The sequence below is a fragment of the Apis cerana genome, linkage group LG1 (genome assembly GCF_029169275.1).
Source record: "Apis cerana isolate GH-2021 linkage group LG1, AcerK_1.0, whole genome shotgun sequence".
NCBI classification, from domain to species: Eukaryota; Metazoa; Arthropoda; class Insecta; order Hymenoptera; family Apidae; genus Apis; species Apis cerana.
Genome location: NC_083852.1, coordinates 17,042,513 through 17,064,042, shown reverse-complemented (window position 1 = coordinate 17,064,042; position 21,530 = coordinate 17,042,513). Strand labels below are relative to the sequence as shown.

At 25.8% G+C, this 21,530-nt stretch overlaps 2 long non-coding RNA genes across 3 annotated transcripts; one reads left to right on the top strand and one right to left on the bottom strand.

Moving 5' to 3' along the window:
- Positions 1 to 1,389: 1,389 nt before the first annotated feature.
- LOC133665928 (uncharacterized) lies at positions 1,390 to 5,370 on the bottom strand. Its single transcript, XR_009829402.1, has 6 exons — positions 5,306 to 5,370; positions 4,783 to 4,883; positions 4,404 to 4,547; positions 4,012 to 4,290; positions 3,410 to 3,720; positions 1,390 to 3,267 (listed from the first exon to the last, which is right to left on the bottom strand). It is a non-coding gene; the product is annotated as an uncharacterized LOC133665928 (long non-coding RNA).
- Positions 5,371 to 15,164: 9,794 nt separating this feature from the next.
- On the top strand, positions 15,165 to 20,660 carry LOC133666000 (uncharacterized). 2 transcript variants are annotated; one of them, XR_009829510.1, is made up of 6 exons: positions 15,165 to 15,229; positions 15,653 to 15,753; positions 15,989 to 16,132; positions 16,246 to 16,524; positions 16,816 to 17,129; positions 17,272 to 20,660. It is a non-coding gene; the product is annotated as an uncharacterized LOC133666000 (long non-coding RNA). The 2 variants fall into 2 exon arrangements; XR_009829519.1 differs by lacking the exon at positions 15,989 to 16,132.
- Positions 20,661 to 21,530: the final 870 nt, after the last annotated feature.

Sequence of the window (21,530 nt, the reverse complement as noted above, 5' to 3'; positions counted from 1 at the left end):
AAAAAAGAAAAAAAAAATGAAAATACAAGAAAGAAAAAAGAAAAAAAAAAGAAAAAAATTACTTACAATTTAAAATATTATAATTTGGAATAATAACAAGATAAATTTTCGTAAACATTTATCATTTTAATTTTTTTAATTTCAAAAAATTTAGTAAAGAAAATTTAAATTCGATTCAAATTTTAAAAAATTTGGAAAAAACTTATTAGTAACATAGACAAATATACTTACATATCATAGCGATATTTTCTGCAGAATGCGATAAAAAAATGCTGAAAAAAAAACAATTTAGTAGTCAGAAGGACTACTGAAATAAAAATATTTTCCACTCGATATAAACCCGATACAAACCGTGAATGGAACATTCATTTTATAGCGCAACACTAATAAATTAATGTTTGTTTTTATAAAAAATTTAAAATCAACCACGATGAGTGCCTTAATTTTAATATTTGCAATAATATATTAATTTACAACTAATAAAAAAAATAAAAAAAAAATGGAAAACAATTCCCGGAAACAATTTACGCAACACTACTCTACGCACTCAAATTTAAATAACGCAACACTAATAGCGAGAAATCCAGTGCAATCAATCTTAATGACTGCCAGCATATAATCACCCTTGCAGCTTTTTTTTAGCTACTTAAGGTGATTCAGGAACAAGAATCCTTCCACAATTCCAGCGGAAGAAATTTGGGCATTCCATATTCGCAACACTACTTGATCAAACGCGATTGTTTATCAACGCAACACTACATTTTAAAAAAATTTAATAAAAATCATTATTTCTGTACAACAAGAAAGCTATTACTTATTATTCGAAACAAACAAATATAAATTTGAATATGATTTTACAAAAAATCATAATAATTTATAAAAGAAAATCGCGATATATAAATATATTTCGTTCAATAATAATACAAACGCAATTTTCATTTTAAACACTAATGCAAACGCGATTTTCATTTTAACGCAACGCTAATGCAAACGTGATTTTAATTTTGACGCAACACTAATACAAACGCGGTTCTCATTTTAACGCAACTCTAATTCAACCCGTTATTAATCAATCGCAACACTAATAAAAAAAAATCGCGATGCCCATGATGACTGGATGTAGATGATGGGCCAGCATGCAAATTGGCCAGACAACACAACAATTACTACATATTACTAAAACGAATACAGTGACAAAATAGTAACAATGATTTCCCATTCTTTAGACTCAAAAGAAAATCCAAAAAATGAGAAACCATTCGTTGCAGCCCCTCTTCGTGACAGTTTGTCGAGGCCTCTTCGGTCTTCCTCCTTCGGGCGCAATGCCCGCTGAAACTTAAATCTAGGCTCGAGATTCACTAATCGCAAACCAAGAAAAAAAAAAAAATGACTAAATCGCGGAAACTAAGTGCACATGAACGACCAACGATCACAATGATCATTCTCCGTACATATGCAAAATCTCGAGCGCAACGTTCGTTTCGAAATAATTCACGACCGCGACCGCGGAATTCGAAAAATCGACGAGCAGAACCAGAAACGAATGGCATAATCCATTCGTCTCAGCTTTACTTTCGATTCTTCAAATTTTATTTCCTGAAACAAGTTGTCACGCGAAAACGCGCCTACCCGATCAGAGACTGTGACAACCTGCCCGGCCCTACCTACTTATAATTAACAGACACACCAGAAGTATATTACCTATCCTACCTAGCCCTATATTTAAAAAATGGCAAAACAGGCATACCAACACATTCATTCCACGATTCTCACACATAATACTCGGGCGCAAATGCCTACACTAGGGAAAACGTCCCGGGACGCCTCCGACACCCGAGCTTGACACACTACTCGCATACTCTAACTTTACGTACCATTTTCCTGAAATCAATTGACGATGTCTAGCGACCATTGCGTAAATTGCGATAAAAACGCATATATTTTAATTGTAATTATCTACCATTAATAAATAATATGTATGACTATTAAAGAAATGATATAGGCATTGATACGATTTTTATAATTTAATATTAAACTAATAAATTATTTATAATCCGCAGTACTTATTAGCGAATGCAAAATTATTATTGTATGTAAATAACAATTGTGAATGAAATAGTTGTTATGAATAACGACGCAATTCCACAGCCTAACCATACACACATAATGCGAAAAATACGTCGTGCACGATACACTAATACATCGTCAATCGCTGAAAAATTTTTATTAACTTATTAACTAGAGTCATCATGCTCATTGCCTCTCCTTCATTCAAGTAGCACCTGGGCACTTGAACGAATTCCTGGCAATGAACACGGAAGGGGTTAAATCTGAAAATCCTGAGCTAAAAAAAGCATTAGTTTCCAATCTAACGGGCTAATATTCTTTAATATTTTTGTTTATTGCAAATTTTAATAAATCTTTACAAATTAAAATTTAAAAAATCTTTACAAATTTAATTTACAACTATCAACTTTAATTAAACAAAGAAAAAATATATATGTATATAAACAATGAATAAAAAAATTATTTATGATAATTAAAAATTATTGACTCAAATATTAAATCAAATATTAATGAAAATAATAATATTAATAAAACCTCAGGCGATCTTTTTATCAAAGCAGTTTTTCGAAAATAGTATTCAAAATAATATTCAAAACTTATTGCTTTGATTTAAAAATCTACCTGTCGCGAAATGCTTTCTTGCACCTATATTTTATTACATTTTTATAAGAAAAAGAAGCATGAAAAATTAAATATTTTTATACTTTAAATCAAACTTAAGTTTGTAACAAATAATTAAATAATTTTTTCGATGCATTATGAAGAAATACTGTAATTAAATGTTATTTATCATCACGTGATAATAAACAACTTACGTTATTATGCATCATGATTATTATTGTATATTAATTTTACTATTATCTTAAAATTTTACTTATATAATGTTAATTATTAATATTATTCTGTTTTGTTAAAAACGCGATGTGCAAGAAAACCTAGCCTGATCTAATAAATAATACACAGACAAATGGAATGTTACTATTCACGAGTATAATAAATACCCGCGGTCACTGTATTCGTACAAAATTCTACGTATACAACTAGTCACCCGTGTCAGTTCGGATCTTTCATCCTATGACATGATTGAATGACCAGAGGAATCAAAATGCATGCGACTCACCATTAGATGCGAAGAATCTGCGTTGTTATCAATGCTGCCATGACCCATTGCGAAGTTGTCATCAAATAGGAGCAGGAAAACTGTCAGAAAAAACGAAATATTGAAATTTAGAACACAGTATGTACCATACCAATTATTGAAAAAAAAAAAATTGAAAAAAAAATGAAATTCTATTGGTGAAAAAAATAAAAATATAAAAATACATATAAAAAAGATAGTTACCTCTTCGCGTGATGGATGATCGCCTTATTTTCTTGAAAGAAGCACTCACTGATTCTACTTTGTATCGAAAATAAAAATTTATAGAGAAAAAAAAATTAAAAATAAAATGTATTAACATAACGTTTAATTTATAATCGGAAAACAAACACTGACTCTAATTTCGCGAATGATTATTACAATTAAATTGAATAGGAGCAATTATGCTCTAAAAAATATTAAATATACTTTATTACGAAACAAGCACTGACTCTATCGATCGCATTGCGCGATCACAAAAATTTTTTTAAAAAATCCAGGGAATACGATAATACCTATAACAAAATATAAAACTACATTAATTGAAAAAAAAAACATACCTTTGATTATTTAAAAATTTTTAAACAATAATAGATTCAATTTCATTAAGTTTTAAAATTCAATAAAAATAAAAAATCAAGATTTTAATACAAATATTTAAAATATGAGAATTAAGAATTTATTAGTTTCATTTATTTGAAAAAAGATGATTAATTTTTCCAAAATGATAGTTTATTTCTCAAATAATGATTAAAGCAAAATCAAATAATGAAATAAAATTATTGAAAATATGCAAAGACAATTACCTCTTCGCGTGACGGATGATCGCCTTATATTCTTGAGAGAAACACTGACTTTATCCTGTACCGAAAACGAAAATTTAGAGAGAAAAACAAAAAAAAATAAAAGACTATTGACGCGTTCGTAATTGATATTCGGCGAACAAACACTGATTCTAATTTCGCGAATAATTATTAAAATTAAATTGAATTAGAGCAGCTTTGCTCTAAAAAATATAAAAAATACTTTATCACGAAACAAACACTGACTCTATTGACCGCATTGCGCTCGGTCACAAAAATTTTCTGAAAATAAATATGTTAGTAGAAGATAGAGAGTATCGGAGGGTATTTGTTTATAAAAATTGATATCTTTTAAAGATATGGAAAGAATATTTTTTCAATAAATAGTCACGCACCTGTAGCAAAGCGTTCTACTAGTTCAACTTTCGATAATAGAATGATATTCCGTGTCACGACTTCGTTTACGAAATTATAAATTGGAGAGGGGATTTGTTCGGCGCAAAGTCGTGCGACATACGAAAATGTAAACCGAAAATTTTCTGGAAACGGATTATAAGAAATTTAGTCTTGAGTGTAAAATCAAAACAAAGAAATAATATACTATTGTTGACGACACGGAATAAATACATAAATACATATGCGAAAAAAATTAATATAATAATCTATTTTCTAATAAAACTTAATACACGTTTAAAAAATATAATAATTAAACAAAATTAATAATAATTTACGAATTATAATAATATATTAAATATAAATTATGTAGTCACTCACCCGTTGTAGTCCACACGTCCTACCCCCACGAGATCCAGCACTAGACTGACACCGAGCGTACTGATTCGTCGAGCATTGGGCCGTAGCTGCTCTCTGATTGGCTGTAACAAAACGAACTTTTATTACATATGCGCGCGCAAATTAAAAATTCATATTAAATATTAATAAAATTAATAATAAATAAAAAATATTAACATAAGAAATTTAATTTTATTAATAATATTAATAGAAATAATTTAATAAAAATTAATCAGATTATAAAAACTGGAATACAACAAAAAAAATTAAAATATAAATATTATATTTTATAAATATATTTTATAAAAATTAAAAAATTAAATAAATAAATAATAAAAATAAAATAATAAGTAATAATTAATAAAAATAATAAATTATAAAATATAAATATATATAAATAAATAATATTAAATATAAATATCTATAAATAAATAATATTAAATAAATATAAATATAAATAAATAAAAAATAAATAAAAAAATAATTATCTATTTCTGAAACTTACAAGGAATACGTTTCTTCTTAAATCAAGAACAAGGTTAACGTTGCACGATGTTAATCCTACGGAATCCTTACGCAAAATAACTGCAAATAATATAAGTGCATCCTTTTATAACTTTTTCGGTAGCACCAACTCACCAATCAGAAGAGCGCAAATCATATATTACTATTTGGCAATATTTCAGATATACACAATTTAATTCGATCATTAAATAAAAATAAAAATTGCTATATATATATATTTATTTATTTATTATTAAAAAATTTGTTCATATATTTCTTTATTTTTCATTAATTTCAAAAATAGTAAAAGATTATTACAAATAATTTGACATTTCAGCCAAAAAGAAAGAATCTTAGCATAAATAAGATTATTCAAGGATTGTTTAGAAATACTATCGAAAAATTATTAAAAAACGACGTACTTATTATTATTACGAAACATTATAAATAAAAAAATAGAAATAAACGAATCGAGAAACATAGATTATTCTCGATTCCATAGAAAACTATTTTTCATTTTCCAACATTAAAAGTAACATTGACGATTATTTATGTATTTTTATTGTTAAAAAATACACATTTATTTTCCTATTTATGCATTTCTATAAAATCATTAATATATATCGATTTATCAATTATTTGTTATATATTAAACCATCTAAAATATTTATTTTCACAAATTGTTTAACATAATCTAACGTTCCTTCCAAAAAAGAAGCACCATCGCACCAATAGGAAAGTTCTACGATTCTGATTGGTGGAAAGATGCTACCGAAAAGTTTATAAAAGGATGTACGTGTTATTTGCAATCATTCTACCGTAGAACAAAGAAGAAGCAACATTTAAGAAACGTTACCTTCGATTAAATAAAAAAGCTATTCTTTTCCCTATTCCCTGTCCCCTATGGTTTCGTAAATAAAATTACACATTAATTTATATATCCTTATAGTTAATTTGTTCATGCATATACAAATATATATACAATGTTATCCCCAATTACATATTTATTCTTTTTCGTTACTCCTCCTTCCATTCATTTATTATTATTTATTTATTTTCGAAACGTATTTCCATGAAATAGAAACGTTTGATAGAAAAATTGTTTCGCAAACCTGGGATGCTATCAAAAAATGTATAAAAATTGATATATTTATTATTATTTCGATTCATAATACATAGAAATTGAAAAGAATAGATCAAGAAACATTTTTCCTGACTCAATAGAGAATTTTTTTATTTTTTTTATAATAGAATCGAACGTATATATACATTTGTTAAAATTTTATTAAGAAATATATAATTCTTCGTTACTATTTCTAATTTTATTTATTTGTATATGTAATATTATTTATATCTTTTTATTTATTCATTAGTTTTATGCGTTATTTCATCTAAATTATATATTTTCGTAAATTGTTTCACGTAGTCTAACGTTGACTTCAAAAACTAAGCACCTTCGCACCAATCAGATTGTTCTAAGATTCTGATTGGTGGAAAGATGCTACCGAAAAGTTTATAAAAGGATGTACGTGTTATTTGCAATCATTCTACCGTAGAACAAAGAAGAAGCAACATTTAAGAAACGTTACCTTCGATTAAATAAAAAAGCTATTCTTTTCCCTATTCCCTGTCCCCTATGGTTTCGTAAATAAAATTACACATTAATTTATATATCCTTATAGTTAATTTGTTCATGCATATACAAATATATATACAATGTTATCCCCAATTACATATTTATTCTTTTTCGTTACTCCTCCTTCCATTCATTTATTATTATTTATTTATTTTCGAAACGTATTTCCATGAAATAGAAACGTTTGATAGAAAAATTGTTTCGCAAACCTGGGATGCTATCAAAAAATGTATAAAAATTGATATATTTATTATTATTTCGATTCATAATACATAGAAATTGAAAAGAATAGATCAAGAAACATTTTTCCTGACTCAATAGAGAATTTTTTTATTTTTTTTATAATAGAATCGAACGTATATATACATTTGTTAAAATTTTATTAAGAAATATATAATTCTTCGTTACTATTTCTAAGTTTATTCATTTGTATATGTAATATTATTTATATCTTTTTATTTATTCATTAGTTTTATGCGTTATTTCATCTAAATTATATATTTTCGTAAATTGTTTCACGTAGTCTAACGTTGACTTCAAAAACTAAGCACCTTCGCACCAATCAGATTGTTCTAAGATTCTGATTGGTGGAAAGATGCTACCGAAAAGTTTATAAAAGGATGTACGTGTTATTTGCAATCATTCTACCGTAGAACAAAGAAGAAGCAACATTTAAGAAACGTTACCTTCGATTAAATAAAAAAGCTATTCTTTTCCCTATTCCCTGTCCCCTATGGTTTCGTAAATAAAATTACACATTAATTTATATATCCTTATAGTTAATTTGTTCATGCATATACAAATATATATACAATGTTATCCCCAATTACATATTTATTCTTTTTCGTTACTCCTCCTTCCATTCATTTATTATTATTTATTTATTTTCGAAACGTATTTCCATGAAAAAGAAACATTTGATAGAAAAATTGTTCCGCAAACCTGGGATGCTATCAAAAATGTATAAAAATTGATATATTTATTATTATTTCGATTCATAATACATAGAAATTGAAAAGAATAGATCAAGAAACATTTTTCCTGACTCAATAGAGAATTTTTTTATTTTTTTTATAATAGAATCGAACGTATATATACATTTGTTACAATTTTATTAAGAAATATATAATTCTTCGTTACTATTTCTAAGTTTATTCATTTGTATATGTAATATTATTTATATCTTTTTATTTATTCATTAGTTTTATGCGTTATTTCATCTAAATTATTTATTTTCGCAAATTGTTTCACGTAGTCTAACGTTGACTTCAAAAACTAAGCACCTTCGCACCAATCAGATTGTTCTAAGATTCTGATTGGTGGAAAGATGCTACCGAAAAGTTTATAAAAGGATGTACGTGTTATTTGCAACCATTCTGCCGTAGAACAAAGAAGAAGCAACATTCAAGAAACGATACCTTCGATTAAATGAAAATGTAATTCCTCCCCCTATGACATTTATAAATAAAATTACACATTAATTTATATATTCTAATAGTTGATATGTTCATATAAAAGTATATACGATATTATACTCAAATACCAATTTATTCCTTTTCATTACTCCTTCTTCCATTCATTTCTTATTATTTATTTATTTTCGAAACGTATTTCCATGAAATAGAAACGTTTGATAGAAAAATTGTTTCGCAAACCTGGGATGCTATCAAAAATGTATAAAAATTGATATATTTATTATTATTTCGATTCATAATAGATAGAAATTGAAAAGAATAGATCAAGAAACATTTTTCCTGACTCAATAGAGAATTTTTTTATTTTTTTTATAATAGAATCGAACGTATATATACATTTGTTACAATTTTATTAAGAAATATATAATTCTTCGTTACTATTTCTAAGTTTATTCATTTGTATATGTAATATTATTTATATCTTTTTATTTATTCATTAGTTTTATGCGTTATTTCATCTAAATTATTTATTTTCGCAAATTGTTTCACGTAGTCTAACGTTGACTTCAAAAACTAAGCACCTTCGCACCAATCAGATTGTTCTAAGATTCTGATTGGTGGAAAGATGCTACCGAAAAGTTTATAAAAGGATGTACGTGTTATTTGCAATCATTCTACCGTAGAACAAAGAAGAAGCAACATTTAAGAAACGTTACCTTCGATTAAATAAAAAGCTATTCTTTTCCTATTCCCTGTCCCCTATGGTTTCGTAAATAAAATTACACATTAATTTATATATCCTTATAGTTAATTTGTTCATGCATATACAAATATATATACAATGTTATCCCCAATTACATATTTATTCTTTTTCGTTACTCCTCCTTCCATTCATTTATTATTATTTATTTATTTTCGAAACGTATTTCCATGAAATAGAAACGTTTGATAGAAAAATTGTTTCGCAAACCTGGGATGCTATCAAAAATGTATAAAAATTGATATATTTATTATTATTTCGATTCATAATACATAGAAATTGAAAAGAATAGATCAAGAAACATTTTTCCTGACTCAATAGAGAATTTTTTTATTTTTTTTATAATAGAATCGAACGTATATATACATTTGTTACAATTTTATTAAGAAATATATAATTCCTCGTTACTATTTCTAAGTTTATTTATTTGTATATGTAATATTATTTATATCTTTTTATTTATTCATTAGTTTTATGCGTTATTTCATCTAAATTATTTATTTTCGCAAATTGTTTCACGTAGTCTAACGTTGACTTCAAAAACTAAGCACCTTCGCACCAATCAGATTGTTCTAAGTTTCTGATTGGTGGAAAGATGCTACCGAAAAGTTTATAAAAGGATGTATTTGTACTTTGCAACCATTCTACCGTAGAATAAAGAAGAAGTAACATTCAAGAAACGATACCTTCGATTAATTGAAAATGTAATTCCTCCCCCTATGACATTTATAAATAAAATTACACATTAATTTATATATTCTAATAGTTGATATGTTCATATAAAAGTATATACGATATTATACTCAAATACCAATTTATTCCTTTTCATTACTCCTCCTTCCAATCATTTCTTATTATTTATTTATTTTCGAAACTATCTCTTTATTTATTCATTATTATCGTCGATTAAAGATGAAAACTGAATATATATTTATAAGTGAAGAAATTGACTATTACACAAAAATTAATACGTAATTTTTTATAAATGAGAATCATAGGGAATAGGGAATAGAAAATCTATAATTTGCGAAAATAAATAATTCAGATAAAGGAAAAGATATGATTAAATAAAAATATGCACATAATATTTTATATAGATATAACATTTTTAACTGAAATTATAAATAGTAACGAAGAAATATGTATGTGTATGTACATATTCTTAATAAAATAATAAATATGATATCAAATAACTGTCCATTTAGTCATTCTATTCAATCGAGAAAATTATTCCTTGATTGTTTCTTTTCAATTTTGTATCCATTATGATTAGAAATAATGATAAATATATCATATTTTATAAATTTTTAGATAGCATAACGTTATCAATGAGAATTGTGAAACAATTCTTCTAATAGAGAAACATTTCATATTTATACTTTTCAAATGTAAATAAATGAGTAGTATAAGGAATAGAATACAATCAGAAATAATGACAAGAAATAAATCGGTATTTAATAATATTATACATACGTGTAAATGAATGAACAAAACAACAATGAACAAAGCATATACATAAATTAATGTATAATATTATTTACGAAATCATAGGGAATAGGGAATAGGGAATAGGGAAAAGAATAGATTTTTTATTTAATCGAAGGTATCGTTTCTTGAATGTTGCTTCTTCTTTGTTCTACGGTAGAATGATTGCAAATAACACGTACATCCTTTTATAAACTTTTCGGTAGCATCTTTCCACCAATCAGAATCTTAGAACAATCTGATTGGTGCGAAGGTGCTTAGTTTTTGAAGTCAACGTTAGACTACGTGAAACAATTTGCGAAAATAAATAATTTAGATGAAATAACGCATAAAACTAATGAATAAATAAAAAGATATAAATAATATTACATATACAAATAAATAAACTTAGAAATAGTAACGAAGAATTATATATTTCTTAATAAAATTTTAACAAATGTATATATACGTTCGATTCTATTATAAAAAAAATAAAAAAATTCTCTATTGAGTCAGGAAAAATGTTTCTTGATCTATTCTTTTCAATTTCTATGTATTATGAATCGAAATAATAATAAATATATCAATTTTTATACATTTTTTGATAGCATCCCAGGTTTGCGAAACAATTTTTCTATCAAACGTTTCTATTTCATGGAAATACGTTTCGAAAATAAATAAATAATAATAAATGAATGGAAGAAGGAGTAATGAAAAGGAATAAATTGGTATTTGGGTATAATATCGTAGATGTACTTGTATGTGTACATGAACATATCAACTATTAGAATATATAAATTAATGTGTAATTTTATTTATAAATGTCATAGGGGGAGGAATTACATTTTCATTTAATCGAAGGTATCGTTTCTTGAATGTTGCTTCTTCTTTGTTCTACGGCAGAATGGTTGCAAATAACACGTACATCCTTTTATAAACTTTTCGGTAGCATCTTTCCACCAATCAGAATCTTAGAACAATCTGATTGGTGCGAAGGTGCTTAGTTTTTGAAGTCAACGTTAGACTACGTGAAACAATTTGCGAAAATAAATAATTTAGATGAAATAACGCATAAAACTAATGAATAAATAAAAAGATATAAATAATATTACATATACAAATAAATAAACTTAGAAATAGTAACGAGGAATTATATATTTCTTAATAAAATTGTAACAAATGTATATATACGTTCGATTCTATTATAAAAAAAATAAAAAAATTCTCTATTGAGTCAGGAAAAATGTTTCTTGATCTATTCTTTTCAATTTCTATGTATTATGAATCGAAATAATAATAAATATATCAATTTTTATACATTTTTTGATAGCATCCCAGGTTTGCGAAACAATTTTTCTATCAAACGTTTCTATTTCATGGAAATACGTTTCGAAAATAAATAAATAATAATAAATGAATGGAAGGAGGAGTAACGAAAAAGAATAAATATGTAATTGGGGATAACATTGTATATATATTTGTATATGCATGAACAAATTAACTATAAGGATATATAAATTAATGTGTAATTTTATTTACGAAACCATAGGGGACAGGGAATAGGGAAAAGAATAGCTTTTTTATTTAATCGAAGGTAACGTTTCTTAAATGTTGCTTCTTCTTTGTTCTACGGTAGAATGATTGCAAATAACACGTACATCCTTTTATAAACTTTTCGGTAGCATCTTTCCACCAATCAGAATCTTAGAACAATCTGATTGGTGCGAAGGTGCTTAGTTTTTGAAGTCAACGTTAGACTACGTGAAACAATTTACGAAAATATATAATTTAGATGAAATAACGCATAAAACTAATGAATAAATAAAAAGATATAAATAATATTACATATACAAATGAATAAACTTAGAAATAGTAACGAAGAATTATATATTTCTTAATAAAATTTTAACAAATGTATATATACGTTCGATTCTATTATAAAAAAAATTAAAAAAATTCTCTATTGAGTCAGGAAAAATGTTTCTTGATCTATTCTTTTCAATTTCTATGTATTATGAATCGAAATAATAATAAATATATCAATTTTTATACATTTTTTGATAGCATCCCAGGTTTGCGAAACAATTTTTCTATCAAACGTTTCTATTTCATGGAAATACGTTTCGAAAATAAATAAATAATAATAAATGAATGGAAGGAGGAGTAACGAAAAAGAATAAATATGTAATTGGGGATAACATTGTATATATATTTGTATATGCATGAACAAATTAACTATAAGGATATATAAATTAATGTGTAATTTTATTTACGAAACCATAGGGGACAGGGAATAGGGAAAAGAATAGCTTTTTTATTTAATCGAAGGTAACGTTTCTTAAATGTTGCTTCTTCTTTGTTCTACGGTAGAATGATTGCAAATAACACGTACATCCTTTTATAAACTTTTCGGTAGCATCTTTCCACCAATCAGAATCTTAGAACAATCTGATTGGTGCGAAGGTGCTTAGTTTTTGAAGTCAACGTTAGACTACGTGAAACAATTTGCGAAAATAAATAATTTAGATGAAATAACGCATAAAACTAATGAATAAATAAAAAGATATAAATAATATTACATATACAAATGAATAAACTTAGAAATAGTAACGAAGAATTATATATTTCTTAATAAAATTGTAACAAATGTATATATACGTTCGATTCTATTATAAAAAAAATAAAAAAAATTCTCTATTGAGTCAGGAAAAATGTTTCTTGATCTATTCTTTTCAATTTCTATGTATTATGAATCGAAATAATAATAAATATATCAATTTTTATACATTTTTTGATAGCATCCCAGGTTTGCGAAACAATTTTTCTATCAAACGTTTCTATTTCATGGAAATACGTTTCGAAAATAAATAAATAATAATAAATGAATGGAAGGAGGAGTAACGAAAAAGAATAAATATGTAATTGGGGATAACATTGTATATATATTTGTATATGCATGAACAAATTAACTATAAGGATATATAAATTAATGTGTAATTTTATTTACGAAACCATAGGGGACAGGGAATAGGGAAAAGAATAGCTTTTTTATTTAATCGAAGGTAACGTTTCTTAAATGTTGCTTCTTCTTTGTTCTACGGTAGAATGATTGCAAATAACACGTACATCCTTTTATAAACTTTTCGGTAGCATCTTTCCACCAATCAGAATCTTAGAACAATCTGATTGGTGCGAAGGTGCTTAGTTTTTGAAGTCAACGTTAGACTACGTGAAACAATTTACGAAAATATATAATTTAGATGAAATAACGCATAAAACTAATGAATAAATAAAAAGATATAAATAATATTACATATACAAATGAATAAACTTAGAAATAGTAACGAGGAATTATATATTTCTTAATAAAATTTTAACAAATGTATATATACGTTCGATTCTATTATAAAAAAAATAAAAAAATTCTCTATTGAGTCAGGAAAAATGTTTCTTGATCTATTCTTTTCAATTTCTATGTATTATGAATCGAAATAATAATAAATATATCAATTTTTATACATTTTTTGATAGCATCCCAGGTTTGCGAAACAATTTTTCTATCAAACGTTTCTATTTCATGGAAATACGTTTCGAAAATAAATAAATAATAATAAATGAATGGAAGGAGGAGTAACGAAAAAGAATAAATATGTAATTGGGGATAACATTGTATATATATTTGTATATGCATGAACAAATTAACTATAAGGATATATAAATTAATGTGTAATTTTATTTACGAAACCATAGGGGACAGGGAATAGGGAAAAGAATAGCTTTTTTATTTAATCGAAGGTAACGTTTCTTAAATGTTGCTTCTTCTTTGTTCTACGGTAGAATGATTGCAAATAACACGTACATCCTTTTATAAACTTTTCGGTAGCATCTTTCCACCAATCAGAATCGTAGAACTTTCCTATTGGTGCGATGGTGCTTCTTTTTTGGAAGGAACGTTAGATTATGTTAAACAATTTGTGAAAATAAATATTTTAGATGGTTTAATATATAACAAATAATTGATAAATCGATATATATTAATGATTTTATAGAAATGCATAAATAGGAAAATAAATGTGTATTTTTTAACAATAAAAATACATAAATAATCGTCAATGTTACTTTTAATGTTGGAAAATGAAAAATAGTTTTCTATGGAATCGAGAATAATCTATGTTTCTCGATTCGTTTATTTCTATTTTTTTATTTATAATGTTTCGTAATAATAATAAGTACGTCGTTTTTTAATAATTTTTCGATAGTATTTCTAAACAATCCTTGAATAATCTTATTTATGCTAAGATTCTTTCTTTTTGGCTGAAATGTCAAATTATTTGTAATAATCTTTTACTATTTTTGAAATTAATGAAAAATAAAGAAATATATGAACAAATTTTTTAATAATAAATAAATAAATATATATATATAGCAATTTTTATTTTTATTTAATGATCGAATTAAATTGTGTATATCTGAAATATTGCCAAATAGTAATATATGATTTGCGCTCTTCTGATTGGTGAGTTGGTGCTACCGAAAAAGTTATAAAAGGATGCACTTATATTATTTGCAGTTATTTTGCGTAAGGATTCCGTAGGATTAACATCGTGCAACGTTAACCTTGTTCTTGATTTAAGAAGAAACGTATTCCTTGTAAGTTTCAGAAATAGATAATTATTTTTTTATTTATTTTTTATTTATTTATATTTATATTTATTTAATATTATTTATTTATAGATATTTATATTTAATATTATTTATTTATATATATTTATATTTTATAATTTATTATTTTTATTAATTATTACTTATTATTTTATTTTTATTATTTATTTATTTAATTTTTTTAATTTTTATAAAATATATTTATAAAATATAATATTTATATTTTAATTTTTTTTGTTGTATTCCAGTTTTTATAATCTGATTAATTTTTATTAAATTATTTCTATTAATATTATTAATAAAATTAAATTTCTTATGTTAATATTTTTTATTTATTATTAATTTTATTAATATTTAATATGAATTTTTAATTTGCGCGCGCATATGTAATAAAAGTTCGTTTTGTTACAGCCAATCAGAGAGCAGCTACGGCCCAATGCTCGACGAATCAGTACGCTCGGTGTCAGTCTAGTGCTGGATCTCGTGGGGGTAGGACGTGTGGACTACAACGGGTGAGTGACTACATAATTTATATTTAATATATTATTATAATTCGTAAATTATTATTAATTTTGTTTAATTATTATATTTTTTAAACGTGTATTAAGTTTTATTAGAAAATAGATTATTATATTAATTTTTTTCGCATATGTATTTATGTATTTATTCCGTGTCGTCAACAATAGTATATTATTTCTTTGTTTTGATTTTACACTCAAGACTAAATTTCTTATAATCCGTTTCCAGAAAATTTTCGGTTTACATTTTCGTATGTCGCACGACTTTGCGCCGAACAAATCCCCTCTCCAATTTATAATTTCGTAAACGAAGTCGTGACACGGAATATCATTCTATTATCGAAAGTTGAACTAGTAGAACGCTTTGCTACAGGTGCGTGACTATTTATTGAAAAAATATTCTTTCCATATCTTTAAAAGATATCAATTTTTATAAACAAATACCCTCCGATACTCTCTATCTTCTACTAACATATTTATTTTCAGAAAATTTTTGTGACCGAGCGCAATGCGGTCAATAGAGTCAGTGTTTGTTTCGTGATAAAGTATTTTTTATATTTTTTAGAGCAAAGCTGCTCTAATTCAATTTAATTTTAATAATTATTCGCGAAATTAGAATCAGTGTTTGTTCGCCGAATATCAATTACGAACGCGTCAATAGTCTTTTATTTTTTTTTGTTTTTCTCTCTAAATTTTCGTTTTCGGTACAGGATAAAGTCAGTGTTTCTCTCAAGAATATAAGGCGATCATCCGTCACGCGAAGAGGTAATTGTCTTTGCATATTTTCAATAATTTTATTTCATTATTTGATTTTGCTTTAATCATTATTTGAGAAATAAACTATCATTTTGGAAAAATTAATCATCTTTTTTCAAATAAATGAAACTAATAAATTCTTAATTCTCATATTTTAAATATTTGTATTAAAATCTTGATTTTTTATTTTTATTGAATTTTAAAACTTAATGAAATTGAATCTATTATTGTTTAAAAATTTTTAAATAATCAAAGGTATGTTTTTTTTTTCAATTAATGTAGTTTTATATTTTGTTATAGGTATTATCGTATTCCCTGGATTTTTTAAAAAAATTTTTGTGATCGCGCGCAATGCGATCGATAGAGTCAGTGCTTGTTTCGTAATAAAGTATATTTAATATTTTTTAGAGCATAATTGCTCCTATTCAATTTAATTGTAATAATCATTCGCGAAATTAGAGTCAGTGTTTGTTTTCCGATTATAAATTAAACGTTATGTTAATACATTTTATTTTTAATTTTTTTTTTCTCTATAAATTTTTATTTTCGATACAAAGTAGAATCAGTGAGTGCTTCTTTCAAGAAAATAAGGCGATCATCCATCACGCGAAGAGGTAACTATCTTTTTTATATGTATTTTTATATTTTTATTTTTTTCACCAATAGAATTTCATTTTTTTTTCAATTTTTTTTTTTTCAATAATTGGTATGGTACATACTGTGTTCTAAATTTCAATATTTCGTTTTTTCTGACAGTTTTCCTGCTCCTATTTGATGACAACTTCGCAATGGGTCATGGCAGCATTGATAACAACGCAGATTCTTCGCATCTAATGGTGAGTCGCATGCATTTTGATTCCTCTGGTCATTCAATCATGTCATAGGATGAAAGATCCGAACTGACACGGGTGACTAGTTGTATACGTAGAATTTTGTACGAATACAGTGACCGCGGGTATTTATTATACTCGTGAATAGTAACATTCCATTTGTCTGTGTATTATTTATTAGATCAGGCTAGGTTTTCTTGCACATCGCGTTTTTAACAAAACAGAATAATATTAATAATTAACATTATATAAGTAAAATTTTAAGATAATAGTAAAATTAATATACAATAATAATCATGATGCATAATAACGTAAGTTGTTTATTATCACGTGATGATAAATAACATTTAATTACAGTATTTCTTCATAATGCATCGAAAAAATTATTTAATTATTTGTTACAAACTTAAGTTTGATTTAAAGTATAAAAATATTTAATTTTTCATGCTTCTTTTTCTTATAAAAATGTAATAAAATATAGGTGCAAGAAAGCATTTCGCGACAGGTAGATTTTTAAATCAAAGCAATAAGTTTTGAATATTATTTTGAATACTATTTTCGAAAAACTGCTTTGATAAAAAGATCGCCTGAGGTTTTATTAATATTATTATTTTCATTAATATTTGATTTAATATTTGAGTCAATAATTTTTAATTATCATAAATAATTTTTTTATTCATTGTTTATATACATATATATTTTTTCTTTGTTTAATTAAAGTTGATAGTTGTAAATTAAATTTGTAAAGATTTTTTAAATTTTAATTTGTAAAGATTTATTAAAATTTGCAATAAACAAAAATATTAAAGAATATTAGCCCGTTAGATTGGAAACTAATGCTTTTTTTAGCTCAGGATTTTCAGATTTAACCCCTTCCGTGTTCATTGCCAGGAATTCGTTCAAGTGCCCAGGTGCTACTTGAATGAAGGAGAGGCAATGAGCATGATGACTCTAGTTAATAAGTTAATAAAAATTTTTCAGCGATTGACGATGTATTAGTGTATCGTGCACGACGTATTTTTCGCATTATGTGTGTATGGTTAGGCTGTGGAATTGCGTCGTTATTCATAACAACTATTTCATTCACAATTGTTATTTACATACAATAATAATTTTGCATTCGCTAATAAGTACTGCGGATTATAAATAATTTATTAGTTTAATATTAAATTATAAAAATCGTATCAATGCCTATATCATTTCTTTAATAGTCATACATATTATTTATTAATGGTAGATAATTACAATTAAAATATATGCGTTTTTATCGCAATTTACGCAATGGTCGCTAGACATCGTCAATTGATTTCAGGAAAATGGTACGTAAAGTTAGAGTATGCGAGTAGTGTGTCAAGCTCGGGTGTCGGAGGCGTCCCGGGACGTTTTCCCTAGTGTAGGCATTTGCGCCCGAGTATTATGTGTGAGAATCGTGGAATGAATGTGTTGGTATGCCTGTTTTGCCATTTTTTAAATATAGGGCTAGGTAGGATAGGTAATATACTTCTGGTGTGTCTGTTAATTATAAGTAGGTAGGGCCGGGCAGGTTGTCACAGTCTCTGATCGGGTAGGCGCGTTTTCGCGTGACAACTTGTTTCAGGAAATAAAATTTGAAGAATCGAAAGTAAAGCTGAGACGAATGGATTATGCCATTCGTTTCTGGTTCTGCTCGTCGATTTTTCGAATTCCGCGGTCGCGGTCGTGAATTATTTCGAAACGAACGTTGCGCTCGAGATTTTGCATATGTACGGAGAATGATCATTGTGATCGTTGGTCGTTCATGTGCACTTAGTTTCCGCGATTTAGTCATTTTTTTTTTTCTTTTTTTTCTTGGTTTGCGATTAGTGAATCTCGAGCCTAGATTTAAGTTTCAGCGGGCATTGCGCCCGAAGGAGGAAGACCGAAGAGGCCTCGACAAACTGTCACGAAGAGGGGCTGCAACGAATGGTTTCTCATTTTTTGGATTTTCTTTTGAGTCTAAAGAATGGGAAATCATTGTTACTATTTTGTCACTGTATTCGTTTTAGTAATATGTAGTAATTGTTGTGTTGTCTGGCCAATTTGCATGCTGGCCCATCATCTACATCCAGTCATCATGGGCATCGCGATTTTTTTTTATTAGTGTTGCGATTGATTAATAACGGGTTGAATTAGAGTTGCGTTAAAATGAGAACCGCGTTTGTATTAGTGTTGCGTCAAAATTAAAATCACGTTTGCATTAGCGTTGCGTTAAAATGAAAATCGCGTTTGCATTAGTGTTTAAAATGAAAATTGCGTTTGTATTATTATTGAACGAAATATATTTATATATCGCGATTTTCTTTTATAAATTATTATGATTTTTTGTAAAATCATATTCAAATTTATATTTGTTTGTTTCGAATAATAAGTAATAGCTTTCTTGTTGTACAGAAATAATGATTTTTATTAAATTTTTTTAAAATGTAGTGTTGCGTTGATAAACAATCGCGTTTGATCAAGTAGTGTTGCGAATATGGAATGCCCAAATTTCTTCCGCTGGAATTGTGGAAGGATTCTTGTTCCTGAATCACCTTAAGTAGCTAAAAAAAAGCTGCAAGGGTGATTATATGCTGGCAGTCATTAAGATTGATTGCACTGGATTTCTCGCTATTAGTGTTGCGTTATTTAAATTTGAGTGCGTAGAGTAGTGTTGCGTAAATTGTTTCCGGGAATTGTTTTCCATTTTTTTTTTATTTTTTTTATTAGTTGTAAATTAATATATTATTGCAAATATTAAAATTAAGGCACTCATCGTGGTTGATTTTAAATTTTTTATAAAAACAAACATTAATTTATTAGTGTTGCGCTATAAAATGAATGTTCCATTCACGGTTTGTATCGGGTTTATATCGAGTGGAAAATATTTTTATTTCAGTAGTCCTTCTGACTACTAAATTGTTTTTTTTTCAGCATTTTTTTATCGCATTCTGCAGAAAATATCGCTATGATATGTAAGTATATTTGTCTATGTTACTAATAAGTTTTTTCCAAATTTTTTAAAATTTGAATCGAATTTAAATTTTCTTTACTAAATTTTTTGAAATTAAAAAAATTAAAATGATAAATGTTTACGAAAATTTATCTTGTTATTATTCCAAATTATAATATTTTAAATTGTAAGTAATTTTTTCTTTTTTTTTTCTTTTTTCTTTCTTGTATTTTCATTTTTTTTTTCTTTTTTTCTCTTTTTATTTTTAATCGCATATGCTTCAAGTACTAATATGCTTCAAGTAAATTTGTTTCAGATTCACTTGAGAAACATCAGACTGAGTTTTCAAGAAAATTTCTATCAACAATTCATAGGTAATGATAACTTATTTTTATTACTTATTTATAGTTTGATTTGTTTCAAAATTTTTTGTGAAATGGATCAAAAAACACACATAATAATTAAATATAATAAATATAATAAATAAATTAAAAATGTAGTTACTTTCCCTTTTGTCGATTGTGTTTATATATAGGTAGAAATTTTGAACAAATTATTAAATTATTATATAGGTATACTCTACTTTTAGATCTATACTTATAAGCAGGGATTAAAATTGATATTTAGTTATTATGTAGGTAGGGATTTTATTAAAAAATATTGTATGTTTAAATGAAACCTATTTTTAGTTAACATTCCTTTAAGATCATATTGAATTCCGCACAATTAACATATTTTTATGTTTAATTAAATTTAAAAACGAACGAAATATAATAAATATAATAATTTAGAATATAAGTGATAATTTATACAAGTGCTGCTATAGAAATACTGTTTGAAAATATATGATATATTTCTAATATGTTTTTAATATATATTTGAAATATATTGTGTATTTCGAACATATTTATATGTTTATGCATGATAATAGTAGAAGTAGTTGTAATGTAGTATAAAAATAATGTTGATATTGAATATAGTGGTAGTGAATGGAATAAGTGTGGAATGCATTTCATTTTTTTTTTTTGTTTCTTTAACTTTATAATTATTAATATTTTATATTTTCATAACAATGAATGTATAAAATATTGATATATGGTAGTGATATATATGGTAGTGAATGGAATAAATTTCATTTTTTCTTTATCTTCGTAATATTAATATTTTATATTTTCATAACAATGAATGTATAAGATATTGATACACAAAGTTAACGTGTTTGTATTATGTTATTTAGA